The sequence below is a fragment of the Rhipicephalus microplus genome, chromosome 2 (genome assembly GCF_043290135.1).
Source record: "Rhipicephalus microplus isolate Deutch F79 chromosome 2, USDA_Rmic, whole genome shotgun sequence".
NCBI classification, from domain to species: domain Eukaryota; kingdom Metazoa; phylum Arthropoda; class Arachnida; order Ixodida; family Ixodidae; genus Rhipicephalus; species Rhipicephalus microplus.
The window spans coordinates 176,957,933-176,980,130 of NC_134701.1; positions in this window are offsets into that span (position 1 = coordinate 176,957,933).

The window sequence follows — 22,198 nt, forward strand, 5'->3', positions numbered from 1 at the left end:
TCACCTCATGAGGTACCACATATCCAACACATATAGCACCGCTGCAACATTTACAAAATTATGCCATCCGTATACTAACGTTCAGCTCATTCAGCTGCTGTCTGTCCGACATTCTTCATGATAACAGGAACCTTTCACTACACAGCCTTGTTAAATACAATTTATACATAGTGTCTTTTAAAATCATGAAAAACCCTCCTCCAGTAGCCGTTCTAGTAAACACCATCCGAACAAGATTCGCAGCAAACAACGATTTAATATTTCCATTAGCTCATACTGATTATGGAAAACACTCCAGTTATTTCGTATCGTTATTGACCTGGAACAGTTTTCCTCTTAACTTATTAGCACTCTTCCTCGTTACCTCTTTCAAAAACACATTATGCATTTTCCTTCTAGATTCTTTAGAATTCTGAGATGTGTACTGTTACCTACATCTTCTCATATTCATGTACTTCTAATTGTTCCACAGCTACTCATGTTTTTCTTGCTTTTTTTCATTCCTTTGTTGATTAGGTCAGTATTTTTTGAGTTTTCCTTTATTTCTGAATGTTCTAAGCAGTGTTTTTGTTGTGCATATGATTGTTAAAGTTTGACTATCTTTAGTCTGTGCTACATTTATTTCTTTAACTTATTCCACGTTGTTGCACTTTACTTGCACATATTTAAAACATTTTCTGACAGGAGGTCCCTTTTCCGCCAAGTGCTCTGGGACCTCCTTCTGTATGTTTTTGTAAGTATGTATGTTTTGTATGAAAGTAAATAGAGCGAAACTGAAACTGAAACTGAATGCCGAAGATGAGATAATGTTCGAGTGGACGTCAGCAAGCTTCTCGGCAGTGGGAAGAGTGGCAGATTCGGGAATATTCTATGGCAGAAGGGAAGAAGGGATGTTCAAGGTGTTCTGATGCCTTTTAACGCGCTCATTGAACTGGTCTATGAAATAGTCCAGAATAGGCCAAAAATACTGGAAGCCTGAAGTTCTCTTCAACGCTAGCCACTTTTCACGTTACTTCGATGAAGCTGCCAACCTGTGACCAGCGACATCCTCATTTTCGCCAGTTGTCAAGTGTGCACTAAGAGTAACGTCGCCTTTCAGGAAATAATCATCACACGTTATACCATACGGCGTTTAGGCGCGACCATCGAGTCTCATAGAAGGGTGCTGGTTGACCCAGGACACGAACTATCCAGCAATTGCTAGGAAGCCACGGTATCAGCAAAGTTTGGGCAGTGACCCTAAATGCGAGGAACGAAAACTTTAGTGACAATACATGTCGGCTGGTAAAGTTCCACCTCGAACACTAATGCTCGCTTCTTACCTAGCGGAAAGATTCGCGGGTATGCATTTCCTTCGCTTCCCTTCAGGTGCTCGTAAGGTCGCGCTCGCCCAGTATCTTACTCTGCGCGCGAGACGTCTCGCGTTTGTGATTGCGCCCATACGAAAAGCTGGTAGTTTCTGTTTCGTTGTGATGAAATACCACAAACATGAATACACGCGAAGCAGTTGACGGCAGCAGTGAAATTCTAGCCACTCGCATCGGAATGCCGAAACAGACAACGAATAGGCGTAGACGGTTCACAGTAGAGCGTAAGTAAACTCGTGTTGCATTCGCTGGCAGTTCTCGTCGGAGTTCACGCGTTCTGAGAAATTGATTATGGCGTACTATGCTCTGAACAACTCCGCAGTTCATTCCTTCATCACTGGTGAACCGATCACTGTAGAGAGAGAACATAAGGAGAAATGCAGGGAGGTTAACCAGGGCTGAGCCCTGGTAAGCTACCCTGCGCTGGGGAAGGGGAGAGGGGAATGGAAGTTATAGAAGAGGAGAAAAAAAGGTCACTGACTGGGCCGACGTGTAAGAGTGTCACATCACAAACGATGAAGCAGGCCGGTGTCTTTGAGGAAACGCAACAGTGCTTTCGTTGCCTTTCGGTATTGGGATGGGCAGTTTCATGGTCACAATTCTTTCTCGACAGTGACGTCATTACTATCCAGTTGATTTAAAACACTGCGCAGCTGGAGCCTCTCGTTTGTGTATGCTGGGCAGTAACATAAGAGGTGTTCAATAGTCTCATCGACGGCGCAGCCATTGCACTCAGCTCTGTCAGCCATCGTATTCTTAAATGAGTAGGCATTGGTGAAGGCTACGCCCTGACGCAGACGGCACAACACAGTACCTTCTTCTCTCGGAAGACCAGAGGGTAGCCGCAGTCGGAAAGGTGGATCGAGAGAATATAGTCGATGATGTGAGAACTATGATGACTGCCACTTCTGGAGTGTCATGTTCTGCGCCAGCTTACTTGGATATCTAGCCGAGTCAATCCTAGATAAAGGTACGGACACAGGGTTTGTTTGCATGTGTGCATTTTTGGCTGCTTCATCGGCGAGGTTGTTGCCGGAGATAACGCAATGACTTGGTATCCACTGGAACACAACGTTGTGTCCTTGTTCGGTCACATAGTGCAGCACTTCTCTGATCTCCCATACCAGTTGTTCGTACGACCCACGACGAAGTGTTGACAAAAGACATTGTAGAGCCGCCTTGGAGTTGCAGAATACTGCCCATCGATTAGCCGGTTGTTGCTTGATATAATTGATGGCACCTCGATGGGCAACAATTTCCGAACCAGTCGATTAGCTCACGTGACAAATTTGTACGTTGTGTTGATGTATCGCAATGGGATGACGGTGGCGCCATTGGAGCTAATCTGGGGGGTAGATCCACCCGTGTACACGTTGAGTCTGTCAGCGTAGAAGGTGTGTAAAGAGTCAAGAGTCGCTTGCTTCAAGGCAAAGGCAGAAAGAACTTTTCTATTTTTTTATTCCTGGAACGGAAAGGCGCACGTCGAATTATCGTAGGCTCCGCAAGGTGGACGGTGAACGCGCCAAGGGTAACAAACCGGATGGCAGCGAAGTGCGGTGGGAACCGACGACCTTAGAGAACGACGCCTGCGGTCGTTATTCTGGCAGAAATGTCAAATGACTCGATACCATCCGTGAAATGTGCCTAATATGTGCTCTCAGCACGTCGGCTAGGACGTAGGTCGTAACCGGATGATCCTGAGCCCATTTAACTGTTCCAGCGGTTGATGTAGTTCGTGGTAGGCCGAGACAAACACGTATACTGCCTGTTCTTGCACGCCCTGAAGTGCTCGAATGTTTGACTTGCAAGTTTTAGTAAGAAGATGAGAACTGTAGTGCAGTACACCAACAAAAATTGCTTGGTATAGATAGCTGTAACATAGAGCTCAATGTCGGACCCCATCTTTTTCCAGCGCTGACTTTCAGGACGTGGACAATAGATACTAGTTTCGCCTTCAAGCTAGTCACGTGAGCGCTCTAGGAAAGGCCGTGGTAAACAATGACACCTAGAAAACGATGGTTACGCTTGTAAGAGATGGGCTGGCCATTAATGCTTATCGGGTAACTTGTCATCGCCTTGCGCGTGAAGGCCACCAGTGCACATTTTTTTTCTGTTGAAATTGTTAGACCTTTCGTGCGAAGATAGTCAGATGCTTGTGACGCTGCCCTCTGTATCCTTGCTCGAACTTGTAGGCATAATAATGCAGATGTCCAAACACAGATGTCATCAGCGTATATTGAAACCACTGACTGTTTCCTGAAGAGCTTCCGCCAGGCCAAGCAAGGCAAGAATGACAAGAACTCCATGGGCTTAAAACTCCACCTCGCGGGACGCCACGGCACGTGTAGTGGTCTGAGGTCAGGCCATCTTCAGTATATACAAGAAATAATCTTCGTGTCAGGTAGCTTCGGATCTATCGAAACATTTGCCCTCTCAGTTCAATTAACAGCAGTGTTTCTACGTTGTCATATGCACCTTTCACATCAAGAAAGATTGAAGCGCTAGTCGTTTCATGAATTTCTGCTGTTCTACTGATGACACCAAATCGATGAGGTTGTCAATCGATTAACAGCCTCGTCGAAATCCCGCCATGGAGTCGGCGTAGATGAGTCGGGATCACTGAAGATTTTGCGTGGTTCGAGGCTGCTCCTGTTTGTGCCAGTGTAAGTGCTGCAAACATGAATGCACATATTGTGCAGCGTAGCGAAGTACTGTACAGTTCTGAATCTCTTCACATAAAGGGAAATGTCGGCTGCACGCGTGCGAACGGAAGACACCTTGCCGCAACGCGGCGTTTGAATGTAAACATTCGACAGATGTCTGACTGGTTAGGTATGAAAACTGGGAAATGATTTGAACCCAAGCAAAACTTCGTGAAGAAACCCGATGTTTCGGAACCGACTTGGTTCCTTCCTCAAGGGGGACTGGAACTACGTAGCAGCGGTGTCTTCAAAGCACTCGCGGAGCGGTTTATGACTCCTCTTTCTCTCTCCTCTCTATCGTTTCGCCGTGGAGAACAGTCTGTGTGTATACACTGGGGAAGGGTTCCAACAGTGTGGTTGGAGTTTAAACCAGTTGGTTGGAGTTTATACCGTTTCCCAACGCTATCGTTTCCGGGATCCAAGTAACGAAAGCAGTGAAAAAAAGAAACGGGAACAGTCCGCCTTTTTTGTTTTTGTGCGTATAGATTTTTATCGCATATACACAGTGGACAAGGTAGATTTATGTGAGTAGGCATAGTCCGGTCACACGTGCACTTTCGTTTGGGACAAAGTGAACATTTCTCCTTGATGATTACCTTGCCCTCGCAGATTGCACGATAAAGCCTCCACGATAAGAGCGCCTCATTGCTATCAAAAGTCACAGTTAAACTGAAAGTCTGCCCGAAAAATAATGTATGCAAAATTGAGTTGACAACGTGCAGCGTATCATACAAAAAAAAATTACTTATCGCAAGCATGCTTGAATGTCCGCAGTAAAGTAAAAAAAAATGTTGACTAAAAGCTACCACTGCGACAGGCCTGCATGACATATAGAGCTTAACATAAAAATCATTCCCATAGACATGCAGTCACAGACATCGACAGTAAGCAATTCGCTCAGCAAAGTAAGCAAAACCGAAATGTAATTATGAATGTACAAATACATACTTCTCATTTCTCGTTGTAAGCGGAACCGTCCTTGACTTATGAAACGCATTTCGCCCAGACGAGCACTACGCCATCTACGCTTAAGAGAGATTAACGATTAACTATGTCTTCTCTGATTGGGTGGGTAATCGCAATAATGCATTTTCCAACACTAGTCCCTTCAACGGTGCGACAAGAGGCCATTGCCCTAAACGGTTGGTGTACCTGTCGTTTACTGTATTTTACAGTACTTCTTACAGTACTGCCCCGCCGCGGTGGTGTAGTGCTGAAGCTGCTCGACTGCTGCCCCACAGGTCCCGGTATCGAATACCGGCTGCATTTTCGATGGAGGCGAAAATGCTGTGGGCTCATATGCTTAGATTTGGGTGCACGTTAAGAAATCCCAGGTGATCGAAATTTTCGGAGCCCTCCACTAAGGTGCCTCTCATAATAATATGGTTGTTTTGGGACGTTAAACTTCACATATCAATCACTCTTACAGTAAATTTACTGACTCTCTTCCCAACCATACGCATGGGGAGAGGGGTCTCATCACTTGTTATACATGTACACCATATGTTTAAACTACCACCGATAGTGACGTCACAGCAAAAAGCTTATGCCTGTGCCCCCCCCCCCCCGAAAAAAATTTCTGGCTACGTGGCTACGCCCCTGGTAGTATTGTATGAACCTCTATGGCTGCTGGTGCTTGGTGCTTACGGGCTTTGGAGCAATAGCAGCGAGGCAGTTGCACCGGGTCGTCGCCGCTGAGCTCTCTTCCCAATTTTAAAGCGACTGTATATGCACGGAGCTGATATCTGTTCTGTCGGAGGTGTTTTTCTTTTTTTTTTGGGGGGGGGGGGGGTGAGGAGGAATTTCTTCGGCACTGGCCCTGCCCTTTTGTGTTCGTATGTGAGAGACGCGTGAAGCTTGTCTTCAGGCCTACCTGGTTTTAATAGGCTGATGCTTTTGAGTACCGGCAGAAATGTCATGTAAATAGGTAACATATACATATTACGTTTTAATTGTTTCTCGTTTTTCATGAAACGCTTATATATATATATATGTGTGTGTGTATGTGTGTGTGTGTGTGTGTGTGTGTGTGTGTGTGTGTGTGTGTGTGTGTGTGTGTGTGTGTGTGTGTGTGTGTGTGTGTGTGTGTGTGTGTGTGTGTGTGTGTGTGTGTGTGTGTATGTGTGTGTGTGTTTGTGTGTGACGCTATGATGAATCGGCGACGTGGCCTGGCTCATACGCCATGTTCTATTCTATTATCACTTCTTCCTCATCTTCAACCATCTCTGCCTTCTTACGTCACAGGGTTCCCCCTCCCCCCAAAAGAAGTCGCGTCAGACGAACAAAAATTAAAAACTGAACATGCATGGCTTAAAAATGAACACTGTCAAAAAGGGAAGATCGTTCCATGTCCCAGGACGTTTCCGTAAACACACTTTAGCTTCACAGGAGAGTGCAGCAGTCCGGTAAGTGCTGGAGTTCTGGTGGGCGAGGTTGACTCTTGCGTATTGGAAAACACAAGTACACCTTGAACGTGGAAACTGCAGATGATGAAACTGATTGCATACTTGCAAAGAATGAACGTTGGGTGAAGGCTTTGGAGAACCAGCAGCATGATCTGTGTAGGCGTCGTGCTCTTTGCTTTGATTGGTACACATGCAGTGCGACCCATCTGTGTGTTAGTTGACCAAGACTGATGCGGTGGTTTCTGCGTCTTTCCGTAATACATGGTGTGGTTTTGCGCCTTCTTCGTCGCTTTGTGTCCTGTTGTTTGAACAGCTTTGATTGTAGACTGAATCTTGATCTCTTCTGGAGAAAACTTGTGCTATGTTCCTTTTTGCGAAAATGTCTTGAATTAGAAGACTTGTTTGTCTTGAGCAAGACATATTTAATTTTTCGTCGCTTCACTTGACCAGCTTGTACACGCCTTTGTTTAATCCTCGAGTGTTCTTCCAAAGATTTTCCGTTCGTAGTCGTCCTTGCTGGTGTAGCCCATGGAGACACTGTTGTTCTTGGGCTTGCTTCTGCTGGCATTGATGGTGTTCATGTGGAAGGAACTGAAGTGGCAGCCGTTTTTGACCATGGCACTGATTTTTCGGGCAACTTGATGTGGTGTCCAGTAGGCAGATGGTAGTCAGTGGACTGTTATGCTGCATTTCGGTTAAGGAAGGTTGTGCGCTCGAGTTTACTGGAGACTCTTCGGAGGCTCTTGTGACGCTGTTCGTAATGGACGCTTCTGGCCCTCGGAAACGTGTGCGATTTGATGCTTTCGAGCATCCTGTGTTGTTAAGACTCCCAGGTGTCCGTGCACTGGATAGTGACACCGCAGCCGGTGTAGCTTGGTCAGATTTCAGTAGGAAATGTTTGTTTTTCTGTGTAACTAACGAGTTAAGCTGTTTTGATGTATGCATCTGCACAGAAGGGCCAGAGTCTGGCTGAGTATCTTCGGGGTTCCTCACCTCTATATCAACCGTAGTAAACATGTCAGACGCGAGGTAAGCGCTGTGAGCAACTGAAGAGCCATGCGACGGAAAAGTAGGAGGTGGTCGAAGTGCGCGAGACGGAAAGTACTGTGCACAGGGTGGCTCCTTAATGTGAGTGCTACGGTGCAGTGATGACGTAAAGGCTGGTTTTCGATCATGCAGTTGCAAAACTTGGTGCGGTAGATGGTACACTCTTCCTGCAAACAGATCTGGCTGCCTTTCATTGAGAGGGTGCTTTAATTGCTCATGTTTCAAAGGCCGATTCATTTTTGATGTCCCAATGCGTCAGCAGTGCTTTTGACTGCGGCGACTGAGCGCGGCTGACTGTGGATGGTCGATTATAAGCGAATCTTCGTCGTAGTCGTCATTGTATTCTTTAAACCAAACGATCATTTCTTGTTTGATCTTCTCCCATGACTCGTCGTTTTGAAATATGTGGGTGAGGTAGAATTTGAAGGGCTCGCCAGAGACGTAGTCGGTAAAGTTGGCGACCATCTCCCGTTCCGGCCAGGACGCAGCGGTAGCGTGGAGCTCGAACAGGTCGAATCAGTCCGGTACAGGTCCATCGTCCGCTGCTCTGGTGTACTTGGGGATGGGAAGGTCAGTCGATGATTCTGGCATGGTGCTGGTCGCTGTGTGCGGCCAGGAGATGATTCCGTAGTCGTTGTATGGTCAGGACGTCTTGTGGAGAACTGCATCGATGATGAGACCTTGATGAAGTGGCTGGGAGGTCTTCATCCTGTCGACTCGTGTGACGCTATGATGAATCAGCGACGTGGCCTGGCTCATACGCTATGTTTTATTCTATTATCACTTCCTCCTCATTTACTTCAACCATCTCTGCCTTTTTACGTGATATATATATATATATATATATATATATATATATATATATATATATATATATATATATATATATATATATATATATATATATATATATATATATATATATATGTGTGTGTGTGTGTGTGTGTGTGTGTGTGTGTGTGTGTGTGTGTGTGTGTGTGTGTGTGTGTGTGTGTGTGTGTGTGTGTGTGTGTGTGTGCATGTTTTGTTCTGTTGGAATGTTATTGATGTCCACTGTTTCTGAGAGTAAATTTCTGTAAACATCGTCTGCTATTGTAGAACTGAATGGCAATCACGAGGACTTTACTGCCCTGTTTGGACGGCTTTCTGCCCTTCCATAGTAGAGTAACAAGGACTACAACTCTTTCAACACTTTTTCTAAACACACACAGCTTTTACGTTACCGGGACAACTTCTAGCTCTCCCATAGTAGAGTGCGTACAGAGCTCCAAAGCGTTGGTAATCCATTGTAAACACACAGCAACCTTGTTTGGCGCCCCTTTGGATTTAAGGCTACATTTAAGGCAAAGGTGTAATGGCATGTTTGCCCAATTGACACTCCTAATCGCAATGTACGTGATCTGGAGACGTTGGTGCCAGGCAGAAGCTAGTCCACAACGACAGTGAGCAGTGTTCACGGTTTTACACAATCTTAAAAAATCGTTTTCGGGTACCTTATTGATTAGCAAGATGTGTGTTCATGCCTTTTTAAGGCACTGGCACACTCGTGTTTTGTATTACGCAGGGAAAAGCTGGAATTTCTGTCAGTGCCATACTGAATTAACGAAAAGAAATAAGTCATCCTATGATTCACTATGCTGCTCGAATCTCCCCCCCCCCTATCTTTTGTCTCTCTCTTCTGTTTTTTTTTTTTGGAAGATAATATGCTTCTTTTTTCGTAGTTTCATAGCAGCGCACACTGTGTTATACTCATTGCTGAAGTTGCGAAATCGGGTCTGACACGATGCCAGTGTTTTTTGCGTGTCTCTTGTTTTTGCGTATGCTTGTTGAATAAACTTTCCTTTATTATGCAGTTGTTTTTCTAACTGCACAGATGAATATTTGTATAATTAATAATGAGGCTGCTATACGGAGGCTAATTCGTACAACGTCAAATGTCAACCGTCTGTCAGGGATTGGCCGGAGCCAAAGGAACAAGAGATACACACGGTGTTACAACTGACCGGCACTGGCCGCTAGCGGATCTCTCGATAGCGTTCCAACCGTCACACCTTGCCCAATATAAAAGCCTACCTTCAATACACGTTACGAAAGCATCTCTATGCGCCGTAAGGACAACGAGCCTCCTGAAAGGTCACGCGACGTTGAGTCGCTGAACACTGCAGCATCGTGCGTTACAAAGCAGCGGTGGCTGCTGGCGTGTGCTGCATACACCAAGGAAGCCGGCCGAAAGAAGCAACTTGTGTGTGCGTCCTCCCGGCGTCGCCTGCCGAGAATATAGGGGACGGTAATTTGCGGACGCCTTTGCAGTGCCTGCGTGCCACGCGCGCGTTCCAAAGCGGTTCTTTCCGCCCGGGGAATGGCGTGTCTCCGAGCGCTTCGTCTTCATCATGGCCCATGGCGTGGGTGGAATAGAAACCGCCACTGCGTCGAAGGCAGCGTAGTGTTTGCAGAGAAGGGGAGAGAAGTGGTAGCGCGTCTAATGCTCGTTTCGTTTCTTTGCTGGTTTCTCGCCGAACGAGGTGCTCCAAAGCGAGAGCAATAGCTGTGCAGAAGCAAGCAGCCGAGCGTGGGCCGACAATTGGTTCGCGATAAATCGAGTGTGTACACACCACGGAAAACTAGTGGTGCCTCTACTATGCGGGCTCCCTCCAGAAAAACTCGAGAAAATTGCGCCGCTTTGCCGCAATTAATCATCGTTCTCACGCGTTCTTGCGCATCGTGTCTTTGTGTTTGTTATTTAGCGGTGGTCGAAGGCTCGTTACAGCTCCAGTCTGGCGGCCCGCGTCGTCGTACGGCCTGGTGCGACGTCCTTTTTCTGTTTATTCATTTGGGAACAGCGATATGTCACGCGCGCGTTGATTTAGGGGCGAAAAACACTCGAGGTTGCGAAACAGAGGGGTAATTTGTTTTGAACGTTGCTTTAGTGATCCTAGAAGGCCTGGACATTCATTTTTTTTCATACTCTGGGTCATCCAACAAGCCGAGGAAGCCGCTCAAGGTTTCGCGGCTGGGGCTGAGGCTCGTTCCGAATCAACTTCGCTGGGGCGCGAATAAAAATGTTTCATTCGTTCATTCTTCGCTAAAGCTTCAAAGCAACTTCAAAGCGAGTGCCTCAAATCGGTATCTTAGGAAATTCGCAATCATAAAAACTGGGCCCCAAGTAGCAAAAGAAACATTTGTTGTTCCGCACCGGGGTCGTGTGGCGCTAAGCAAACACCTTATAGTTGCAACGTCATTTAGAGAGAAGGCTTGTCGATGCTGAAGACCGATGTAGCAATGAACAGGTCGTCGAACTAACAGGTGTCACGGAAGGACGCCGCACCAGATTTGTTGTGTGGTAATGAAATGTGTATACGGTCCGTGATACGAGGGCCTCTATACCTATCAAATGAACTTAAGTTTGTGTTTAGAGCTGCAAGGTATAGGCTAGCTGAATTATAGTCATGTGCGTTTTTTTTGTTACTCACTGGTAAGTGTATTTAGCTTTGAGTCTTCTCTGTGTATTTTATTCCTCCTTCTCACTACGTCGTATACTGCGGTGCTCCAGCATCCAGTGAACCAGTTTTCCACTTCGGATAATCGCTCCCTACTCCTCCCCTTCGGCGTCATGCCTCCCTAGCGTCACTGTACGCAATTTAATATTATACTGCATGAAGCCACACGCTCAATCTTTGCACATACGTGACCTTAATTGTTCGCTTGTACAGACACCGTCATCTTTCGAATGGAGAAACGAAGAAGATGTTTGCCCTCTATGTAGAAATACATGCATTAGTGATAATCTGGAGATAATGGCTATGTCGACATCCTGGCACGCTACTTCAGATCTTGCTAATAATTATGATGCACCAGGCAGCCACGATACCAGCAAGGCGTTCGTTATCAGTAACACGCAGGTATAGCATTGGGAAGCCATACCGGTGGTTTTTCAGGAGCGAAGCTCCTCAAGTCGTGGTTCATGTGTCCCCGATGTATGCAGTAGTAGTAGCAGTAGTAGTAGTAGTAGTAGTAATAATAATAATAGTAGTAGTAGTAGTAGTAGTAGTAGTAGTAGTAGTAGTAGTAGTAGGTAGCTACCTCTCGTTTATTCCTTGGAATGTCAGCGGTATATACTTGGATGGCGGTATATACTTGTATGTGATGAATCTTTGGTGAAAAGATGCGAAGGGGCAGTACTTGGAGTGTTCACTGGTGTCACAAAACGAACGCTCAAAAAAGGGCACGCCGCCAAATTCTCGCCACGAACCGCCGAGAGGTCAACGATAAAAAAAGAGAAAACAAGCATCCAAAGACTCCCCGGGAGCGCGTCCCTCTCCCCTCGGAAGCGTAGGTTCCCCAACGAACCTCCTCGCATCGGCGGTCGAGCAAGCCCTAGAGAGTTCTCGATGGAAAGGGGCGTGGTGATGTAGGGTTGCGTCATCTTTCGCGGACGGCCCTCGTACCGTCTCGTCCTCTCCCCAGCCTTCGCTGCGTATCGCGCCGACGAAATTATGAGAATTTTCTGGTATCTCGCGCGGAAGGTATTTAACCGAGCAGCAGAGATGGGAGATCAGGAGAAGAAGGAAGTTAGCGCCAGTATGCGTAGAGTATTCCGCCGCGTCTGTCGGCGAAGGTTTTGTCCTTAGTGACAAAGCAGGAGAAGAAGAAAGTATGCGCCAGAGTGCGTAGGGTGTTCCGCCCTTGTGGGCGAAGCCTTTTGTCTTCCGTGACAAAGGAGGAGAAGAATAGGATTTCCACCTGAGGGGTGAAGACTCGAGCTACAGGCAAGAGTGTGTGTCTACCGCTATCGAGCGAAGACGCGTGGCAACAGCTGCGTGTGGGAAGCCGACGTGTTTCCGGCGAAGAAGTTTGGAGCTTGGAGAGCGGCCAAGTGAAGACGCGAGGTTTCCTGGAAGAGAAACTTCGGGGGCAGCGGAACGACAACAACGCAGGAATTTGAGTGAGTGATTCTCGGAAGAGTATCATTCAGACTTTTGTTTCAAGAACTTTGGACTGAATAAGTTTTCTAACTCTTTAGTTTTTAAGTGTCTTGGTTGTTCGATGCATGCGACTGCATTGTAGTGCGTATTGTTGTCTGTGTCCGTTGTTTCGAGTGTGGCTGATTGTACTGTGTAGTACATTGTTTGATTGGTGACATAGTGTATTCAAATATTGTTGGGTGTGCATACTTGTGTATCGTTTTGATCTGCCATAATTGAGAATATAATTTTGTTTCGTTTATCAACTCTCGGCTCTGACTTGTTCTTCGGGCCACAGCCGGCGTCCGCTGGCGCGCCAAATAGGACCACTTCTAAATTGTCCACGCTTTCGTGCTGCGGTTCGGAGGGGGGCGATACTTTGGCCCTTGGAATTAGCCCGGCGATCGCCTCCCGAATTAACAGGACCTGTGACAACTGGATAGACGTACGGATGGACAGACGCACCCACGCACGGACGGACAGACTGGCAGATGGATGGACGGTCGTACGGACGAACGCACGGACCCACAGATAGACGGACGGAAGCACGGACGGGCTGACGAACGCTTCCCCACTCATCATCATTTACTCCGTGGATATGCTATGATTTGCTTTTTCTCTGCCATATCACGTGCTTCGTGATGCCAGTAGGCAAAAAAAATCACAGTATATCCACGGAGTGCATAATGATGAGTGGGGCGAAGCATCGGTTAGTCCGTCCGCACTTCCGTCCGTCCTTTCGTTCTTGCTTCCGTCCATCCGGGCGTCCGTCTACGTGACCGTCCGTGCGTCCATTTGTTCATCCGTCCTTCGTGCGTCTGTGCGTCCATCCCTGCGTTCGTCCGTGCGTGTATCCGTCCGTGCATCCTTTTTTCCATCTGTCCGTCCATCTCATGCGTTCATCCATCCGTGCATCTGTCTGTCTGTTCATCCGTCTATCTGTCCATCCGTCCATCCATCTAGTGAACACTACAAGTGCTGTCACCTTGCATCTTTTCATCATATATTCATCATATATTCATCATATAGAAGTACCGCCATCCAGCGGACATTCCAAAAATACACGAGAGGTGGCACGGCCGGACCAGAGGAGCGGCACGCGGGCACTTTTTTACGGCCTGCGCTTCGGGTCTAGTTCCCACCTTTCACCACCTCTATTTCATGGCACTGCAGCCCAACCCTCGCTAAACATTGCTAAAACCAAGGAGATTACGCCCAGCGAGTTTAACGTGGCCACCCGTTCTGGTCAGATAGTGTTCCAATTTCTTCCTTCTGGTACTAGTTTTGTTTAGTAAACATCAAATTCAAGGCAAATTTTATTGAAGAATAAGTCACCGGTACTCGTCTCTGCAGGTTATTTCATCAGAAACAACTATCTATTTATTTATGATTAACGTGCGCAGGTTTCCTCCTCAATTCAAAGGAGTGCGCGCGTGCCACTCCTCTAGTCCGGTCATGGAGGTGGCCACCTACTACTACTACTACTACTACTACTACTACTACTACTACTACTACTACTACTACTACTACTACTACCACTACTACTACTACAGATTTATATGTGGGGTTGAATGTCCCAAAACCACCATATGAGAGTGGCGTAGTGGAGGGCTCCAGAAATTTTGACCACCTGGGGTTCCATGGCTCAATTGGTTTGGCATTTGGCACGTTATTTGAAGGTTGCTGCTGTTCGATCACTGTCGAGGGCGGGTTGCCGTTTTCTTTACCTTGAATTTTTTTACATTTACGGGGTACTTGCTACATATGAGATCTGTTATATTTTCTTGGCTTGATTGCCCATTGGTTATCATTTGTGTCCTACAAAAAAAACGACTTTCTAAAATTCCTTTCATTTAGTTTCATCTATGAGAAGGTAGACATAAATTACAGGAAGGCGTTGAGAAAAATGCCATTCGTTCTTCTAGGAGCAAAAAAAAAAAGTCAAATTCCACGTACCTTGGGAATCGACGTTACGTGAAGCATGCGCAGGGAAAGTGACCGTGTTGTAATTTTTATTGGGTGACACGTTATGAAATGTGAATAAATATATGCACAAATGTTGCACGCGCAGACTTATCTTGAACAGTTGTTTATATAACAAGTTTCTTGCACTTACGCGCCGATGCCAACCATAACATGAGTATTAACAACACCAGAAGCGATAATCTAATATGAAGCGCTGGTGCTCCCGAGAATGGTAGCCCTGGATACTAATACATATATGAACTTCAACAGACGGCACCTAACTACAATTTACGTTAATACGACGTGATGGCTCTATCATAGGAGTACAAATGTAATGGATAGCGAGCACTGCAACCACAACTGACATTTCACGAACATAATTAAGGGTCTATTTGAAAAGTATAAATGAGAAACCTGGCGTGGCTCTGTGGTGGAATAGTTGATCGCCACGCAGAATGCTTGGATTTGATTCCTTCTGAGACCATGGCATTTATTGTTTGCATTCGTCGTGTCAGGACTGCCGCTATCAGCTTTTTTTCTAACGCTCACGCGGTAAAGCTACCCACGTGTGTTCTCGCCGTGCATGGGTAGGTATCTATCACCTGTGCCCCATACCAGTGGCACATATTCGCCCGCAGGTATGCGCCACTGTCTGGCGGAAAGTGTTTGGCAACGTACGCGATGGGATTGTGACATAATTGATGTCTTTACCAGCACGTCATATTCGTCAAACTGTCTTACGCTTCTATGTTAATTTTGGCTCATGCCAAGTTGAGGGGGCGATCACAAGAGCATCCAGACGTAAGCGGTTAGATAGATAGATAGATAGATAGATAGATAGATAGATAGATAGATAGATAGATAGATAGATAGATAGATAGATAGATAGATAGATAGATAGATAGATAGATAGATAGATAGATAGATAGATAGATAGATAGATAGATAGATAGATAGATAGATAGATAGATAGATAGATAGATAGATAGATAGATAGATAGATAGATAGATAGATAGATAGATAGATAGATAGATAGATAGATAGATAGATAGATAGATAGATAGATAGATAGATAGATAGATAGATAGATAGATAGATAGATAGATAGATAGATAGATAGATAGATAGATAGATAGATAGATAGATAGATAGATAGATAGATAGATAGATAGATAGATAGATAGATAGATAGATAGATAGATAGATAGATAGATAGATAGATAGATAGATAGATAGATAGATAGATAGATAGATAGATAGATAGATAGATAGATAGATAGATAGATAGATAGATAGATAGATAGATAGATAGATAGATAGATAGATAGACGGAAGCGCGGACAGGCTGACGGACGTTTCGTCCCACTCATCATCATTCTCTCCTTGGGTATGCTGTGTTTTTTTTTTTTTTCAACGCCAGCCGATAGTTGATATTGACCTGCGGATCTCGTGTTTGAAAAGACAATGCTCCCGCCAACGCCTCCTTGCAGGTCCCTGTCCCCACTCATCGTTGCTATGTATTGTAACGTTCCGAACATTACACGAGTCTTGCCAAATGTCCGAAAACTTCGGTGCTGTTTGAGCTGTGAACGCGTGAAAAGCGTTGGCATTATCTCATTATTATTTCTAATTACCTTCGACTACCTTGGTGGCAAAGAATAGCAAACAGTTGACAACAGTTGCCAGCGGCAGCTAAAAGCTTCCAACACAATCCAATGTTAGGCAACAGGCAAGATCACAGCCAAAATGTTTTTTGAGAGGGGGGGGGGGGTATTAATCATACGTTATGTAATTTTGTGTGTTAGTTTGTACGGATGAATGAATGAAGAAACTTTATTTGTATTCCTGTGTGTGCATGTATATACGCAAGCAAAATTCAAAAATTTTCGAGGAGAGGCTGTGTTCAAACTCTCCAAACTCCCCAGCTTGACTACGTCCATATCAACATTCACTAACAGTTTTGATATCTACGCTAAGAAGTACGGCAAGCCGGCAGCAAGCAGCCGATCGGCCTTACAAGAATTTGGGCACCCTCTCTCACGTTGCTCCCTCCTCATAAGGATGCGTTTAGAGAAGTATCGTAGTGCTGAGAGTCCCTTGCAGCAAAGGGTCACCATATTCTCGTAAGCATATTTCGCAAACACGAAATCAGATCAGCGTCTAATATGCACAGTTGTGCATGGAGAGACACAGTTATACCGCGTACTTCAAGCGGAAATTAAAATCAGCTTGTGCGTGTTTGGGTCGTATCATCTATTGATGTGAACTCGCACACAGTTGTTCTCGTACACTTCAGGTTGCTTACTCTTTAAATACACTAGAAAAGATTATCTATCTGCTTCCCTGGTCACGACATGGTCATCTCAAGAGCACTTTATTGTTCTTTTTTTTCTAAGCGCAAACTACTGGGATGGTAAGGTTTCTGTAAGCGACTGCTCTTTAAAGTTGTCACGGCTGTTTCGCTAATGGCATGTGACTCGTATGCCAGAAGAGTAACAGAAGAATTTACGAAGGGTTCCGAAATGAGAGAGAGATATATATAAAAATGCAAGGAAAGGCAGGGAGGTTAACCAGACGCACATCCGATTTGCTACCCTGCACTGGGGAAGGGATAAAGGGGAGAAAAGAGGTTGCAGAAAGATGAGAAGGTACACACAATCACGAGCACACTCGGGGAGCACACACAGTCTTCAGGCGGTCGCTCAGGTTTGTTGACTTGAGGTAAAGTAGCAGTGCTTTAGTTGCTTTCTGCGCAACTGAGGCAGATGCCCAAGGTCCTAGAATCTTCTGCACACAAAATGGTCCGGGGTCAAGTTGATTCAAAACCATCCGGAGCTGGCATCGCAGTGTGTCGTAGCAAGCGCAGCTGCACAGGACGTGTTCGATGGTCTCTTCAGCTCCGCAGTAGTCGCATGTAGGAGTGTCTGCCATACCAATGCGAAAGGAGTACACCTTTGTAAATGCAACACCCAACCAAAGGCGGCATAACAGTGTCGCATCGGAGCGGGAAAGTTGTGATGGCAGCTTTAGCTTGAGCGAAGGATCCAGTTCATAAAATTGACACCTTTGGAAGCTGGTAGACGACCAGAACGTGCGTGTGAGATCCCGAGCCAGCAGGTAAAGTTGTCTTGCTGCATCATTCCTTGATAGAGGAATCGGGACTACACGGGTTTCTTCATGGGCTGAGCGGGCTGCATCATCGGCTAATTGATTTCCGGTAATACCGATATGTCCAGGCCGCCATTGATATATAATATCATGCCCTCGTGCTAGAGCTTCATGATGGCAATGTCTTATTTCTCGTACCAGTTGGTCATGACTCCTCCTACGCATGGCAGACTGCAAACTCTGAAGCGCTGCCTTCGAATCACAGAATATGACCCATTTTCCTGGACGTTCTTGAACGAGATATTGTAAAGCAGCCCTTATAGCAGCAAGCTCTGATGCCGTAGATGTAGTCATATGCGACAACTTAAACTTGATTGTCATTTCTGCAGCCGGAATAACAGCGGCACCTGATGAGCTGCTGGATGAGACGGACCCATCAGTGTATATCTGCGTTCGGTCTAAGTACAACTCCTGTAATAATAGCAGTGTTGCTTGCTTCAATGCTACTCTGGAGTGACTGCTTTTCTTTTTGATTCCCGGAATTTCTAGACGTACTTGCGGCTGGTCGAGGCATCACAAAGGACAAGCCGTTCTCGCAGATTCCAAGTAACCCACCAAGCTGATATGACTGAAGCAGGATCGCGAGTTGGGCAAGTTGGTGGATCTTCATTGTAAAATATTTTACAGCGCAATGGGTTAGAAATGGAGAGAGAAAGAACACAGCGCTGAACTCACATCTGAAATCTATTTGCAAAAAGGAAAAAAATATACAGAGGAAGCACACGCTCATCAAAACTGTGCGTATGTGCAAATGTGTTACTACACAACATGATGCATGTCTTGTTTAACAGGTTGTTATATTCCTCATCTAGAAGAGTGACAGATGGATGACTCATGCACTTGTCATTGGATAAAATGAAAAATGATTCGGCTATTTCGCGCGTGTGCTGATCGAACTAAATGCCGCGTTTACATAGGCCGAAATACGCGCAGTGTTTTTGGTAGCGTTTGTCCTGTGTTTTCTTTCTTGACGTCAGTCGACGTCACCGATACCGGTGACGGTAGCTGAAAGTGCAGTTCCAATGTAGTTCACGAAAACGTCGAGCTCAGATTGTCCCAGCCATTGCTGTGTGGACGCTGACACCGGAAGCAGCTAGCTGGATGGTGGGAGAAGCTTACTTGCGTGTTCCTAGATATATGGCTGTCACCCACCATGTGATGGGGGCCATATACCCCCGACATCCACCCTAGAAAAAATAAAGCACGTTATTGGTGGCATACTCTCCCGTAAGAAAAACCTTTTTTTTTTTTAGTTTTGATATGCTTCGCCGCATAACTTTGTTGCATTGCAATGGAGCTAACTTGCGTTGTCTCCTAATGAGATGGTTGTAGAGAGTTGGGTCACGTTTTCTGTAACACATGTCGGTACACTTTTCCTAGGCTAGAGTACTTGAAGAACAAACATAGCTAAAAGCAGATTACATCTGGCTGCAGACCGCACAGCTTTCTAATATGCTGAGTGGCCTACAGCCAGATGTTCAGACAGAAATAGAAACCGTATGGGCATACGTTGTATTCGGGCATCAGAAAATAATAGTTGGCGTTCGCTATCGACCGCCCAATAATTCCCCTACCTTTGTTTCAGACTTACACGATGTAGTCGGTTGCATTGTGACACAGTATTCTTCATCACTGATAGTATTACTGGGTGACTTTATTTACCCTAACATATCATGGACTCTTGATCCGCCTGCCTTGTCACCATATTCCTCGCAAAGTCAAGAATGTCTTGACTTGTGTTCTCTTTTTTTTTTCTCGTCGCAACTTGTCCTTCAGCTTACTCGCATAACTAACGAGAGTGCAAATACACTAGACCTTATTCTTTCTACTCAATGTGTTTTTTTTCTGATTTATCTTACTTACCTGGATTAAGTGATCATTTGGCTATTTCATTTGCTCTTTCTATCCCCACTAAGCAAAAAATAAAACTGACAAAGTGCATTAGGAATTGTAATAGAGCTAATTTCGAAGCCATTAACGCGGAGATGAGCCATTATTTCGACTATTTCATGATTGGTTTCGAAAGCTGAAGCATAATGTCAAATTGGAACCTTTTTCTGAGTAAAATTCATGAGCTAACGTAGAAGCATATTCCATGCACTGCGTAAAATTTCATGTCGTTGTGGCTCGCAATGGTACACCAACCATCTAAAAAGATTGTCTAATAAAAAAAAAAGCGAATCTATCGCCTTGCGAAGAATTCGTCATCGGGCACCCGGTAGAATAACTATGAAGCAGAAAACATCGCCTACGTAACGGCCCTCAAACAAGCGAAAGCTAACTTCCAGCAACATATTTTAACATCCACGTTAACCGACAACCCAAGAAAATCTTGGCGCGTCAATAATCCTAACCATAACAGCATGTTGCATTTAATCGATAATAATGGCATGCCTATTGCCGAATCTGATTGCGCCGAAATAATTAACAACGTCTTCTGCAACAACTTCACAAGTTATACTGACGTGGCACCTACTTATGAACCCGGTTATAACTCTTCAATCATGGATCCTATTATTGTATCATTCTCTTGTATCTCTAAGCTTATCGATTCACTAAAGGCATCTACATGCCCTGGGTCAGACTCAGTTACTCTCAAATTTTTAAAAAGCACCAGTGCCATTTCGTCATTGTTTTTTGCACAGATCTTTCAGCAATCCATCGATAACGGCACTCTCCCGCTGGACTGGGAAGTCAGAAAGGCGGTTCCGATACAAAAGTAAGGTAGTAAAAGTTCACCCTTAGACTACCGCCCCATATCATTAACCAGTATTCCTTGCAAAATATTAGAGCACATTATTTACACTATAACGTTGCCTCATTTTTGGAAACACATCCTTTTTTTTTTCAGACGCGCAACATGATTTCCTCAAAAATCGATCTTTCGAAACACAACTGGCATCCTTCATTCACCAACTTGATGTTACTTTAGATCGTAAGTCACTAAGAAATTCTATTTTTCTCGACTTCTCTAAGTCTTTCGACAAAGTCAATAAATTACTGCTCTTAAAGCTCAAACAACTAAACCTTGATAATAACGTCATTAGATGGATAGAACATTTCCTACTTAACCGCACGCAGTTTGTAACTCCCAACGGGTGCTATTGTTCATCTCGTGCCGTTCAATCTGGAGTACCACTGGGTTCCGTCTTAGGACGCCTTTTATTTCTAGTTTACATTAATGATTTGCTTTTATGTGTTTCTTCTAACATAAAACTGTTTGCAGATGACTGCATGGTGCTCCGTGAAATTAACAGCCCGAATGACATCACTGCCCTTCAACATGACATTGACTCCATTTTTAACTGGCGCACGACTTGGCAAATGGAACTAAATATTTCCAAATGCATTGCGCATTTCCAGAATATCATCTTCTCGTGCTACTTACTCACTTAACAGTATCCCACTCGAATCAGTCACCTCTTACAGTTATCTAGGCGTACACATCACCACGTGTTTAAGCCGGCCACTCCATATCCGCTCCGTTATGAATAACGCAAACCGCATGCTTGGGTGCATTCGTCGCAACTTCTCTTCCGCACCTGTCTCACTTAAACTACTAATGTACAAGACGCTGATTCGTAGCAAGATAGAATACGCCGCTGCAGTATGGGATCCGAGTTCAATTCATTTAATCAATGCTCTTGTGCTAATCCAACACAATTCGGTTCGTTTCATTCTTCACAACTACAGCCGTCACTCTAGCATTTCTGCCTTGAAAAATTCACTCGAACTGCCATCTCTTGCTTCTCGTCGTATGCTCTTCCGCCTCTGTCTGTTTCACAAAATTTATCATAATATTCCAACTCTTCGCGAGGCACTTATTTTTCAGCCTTCTTACGTATCATCTAGAATTGATCATCCTAATAAAGTTGGCGTTATGTCATGTCTAACCAAAACATGCAGCGAGTCATTTATTCCCTGAACATCAGTAGACTGGAACTATCTTCCCGGATCTGTGGCCATCTTGATGTATCATCACTTGTTTCGTTTTGCGCTAATTAGCATTGTATAAACGCCCAAACTTACTTACTTTTTCTGTTTGTACACAACGCTTATATTTTGTTCTTTTTTGTTTGTTTTTAATTATTATTTTTTATTATTAGCAAACATTGTATGAGTAAAGTGTTTCACCCCCTACATAATGCCTTTGGCCCGGAGGTTATTATGAAATAAATAAATAAATAAATAAATAAATAAGTATGCTACTGATATTGAAATGACGTGGCACTATTGTTAGCCTATTCACTGCCATAGAGAAAAGAAAACCACCTATTTGCAGCAGCATTTTTGTTAATTTATGACCCACCGCTACTTTTCTGTCACTGCGAGGAGTCCCTCATCACTCCCACCGGTTCACGTGGTGTACCCGATACATATGTTGCCGAGAACCACCGAGCTAGACGCATCACAAATGTGTGCACCGAAGGAAGGAAGGAAAATAGAGGGAAAAGAAAGGCAAGGAGGTTAACCAGCCTATAGGCAGCCGGTTTGCTACCCTGCGCATGGGGGGGGGATGGGGGAGATGAAAGAGAGCAGAGAGGGAAGATAGAAACAGCACATTCCGCAGCACATGCGCGCA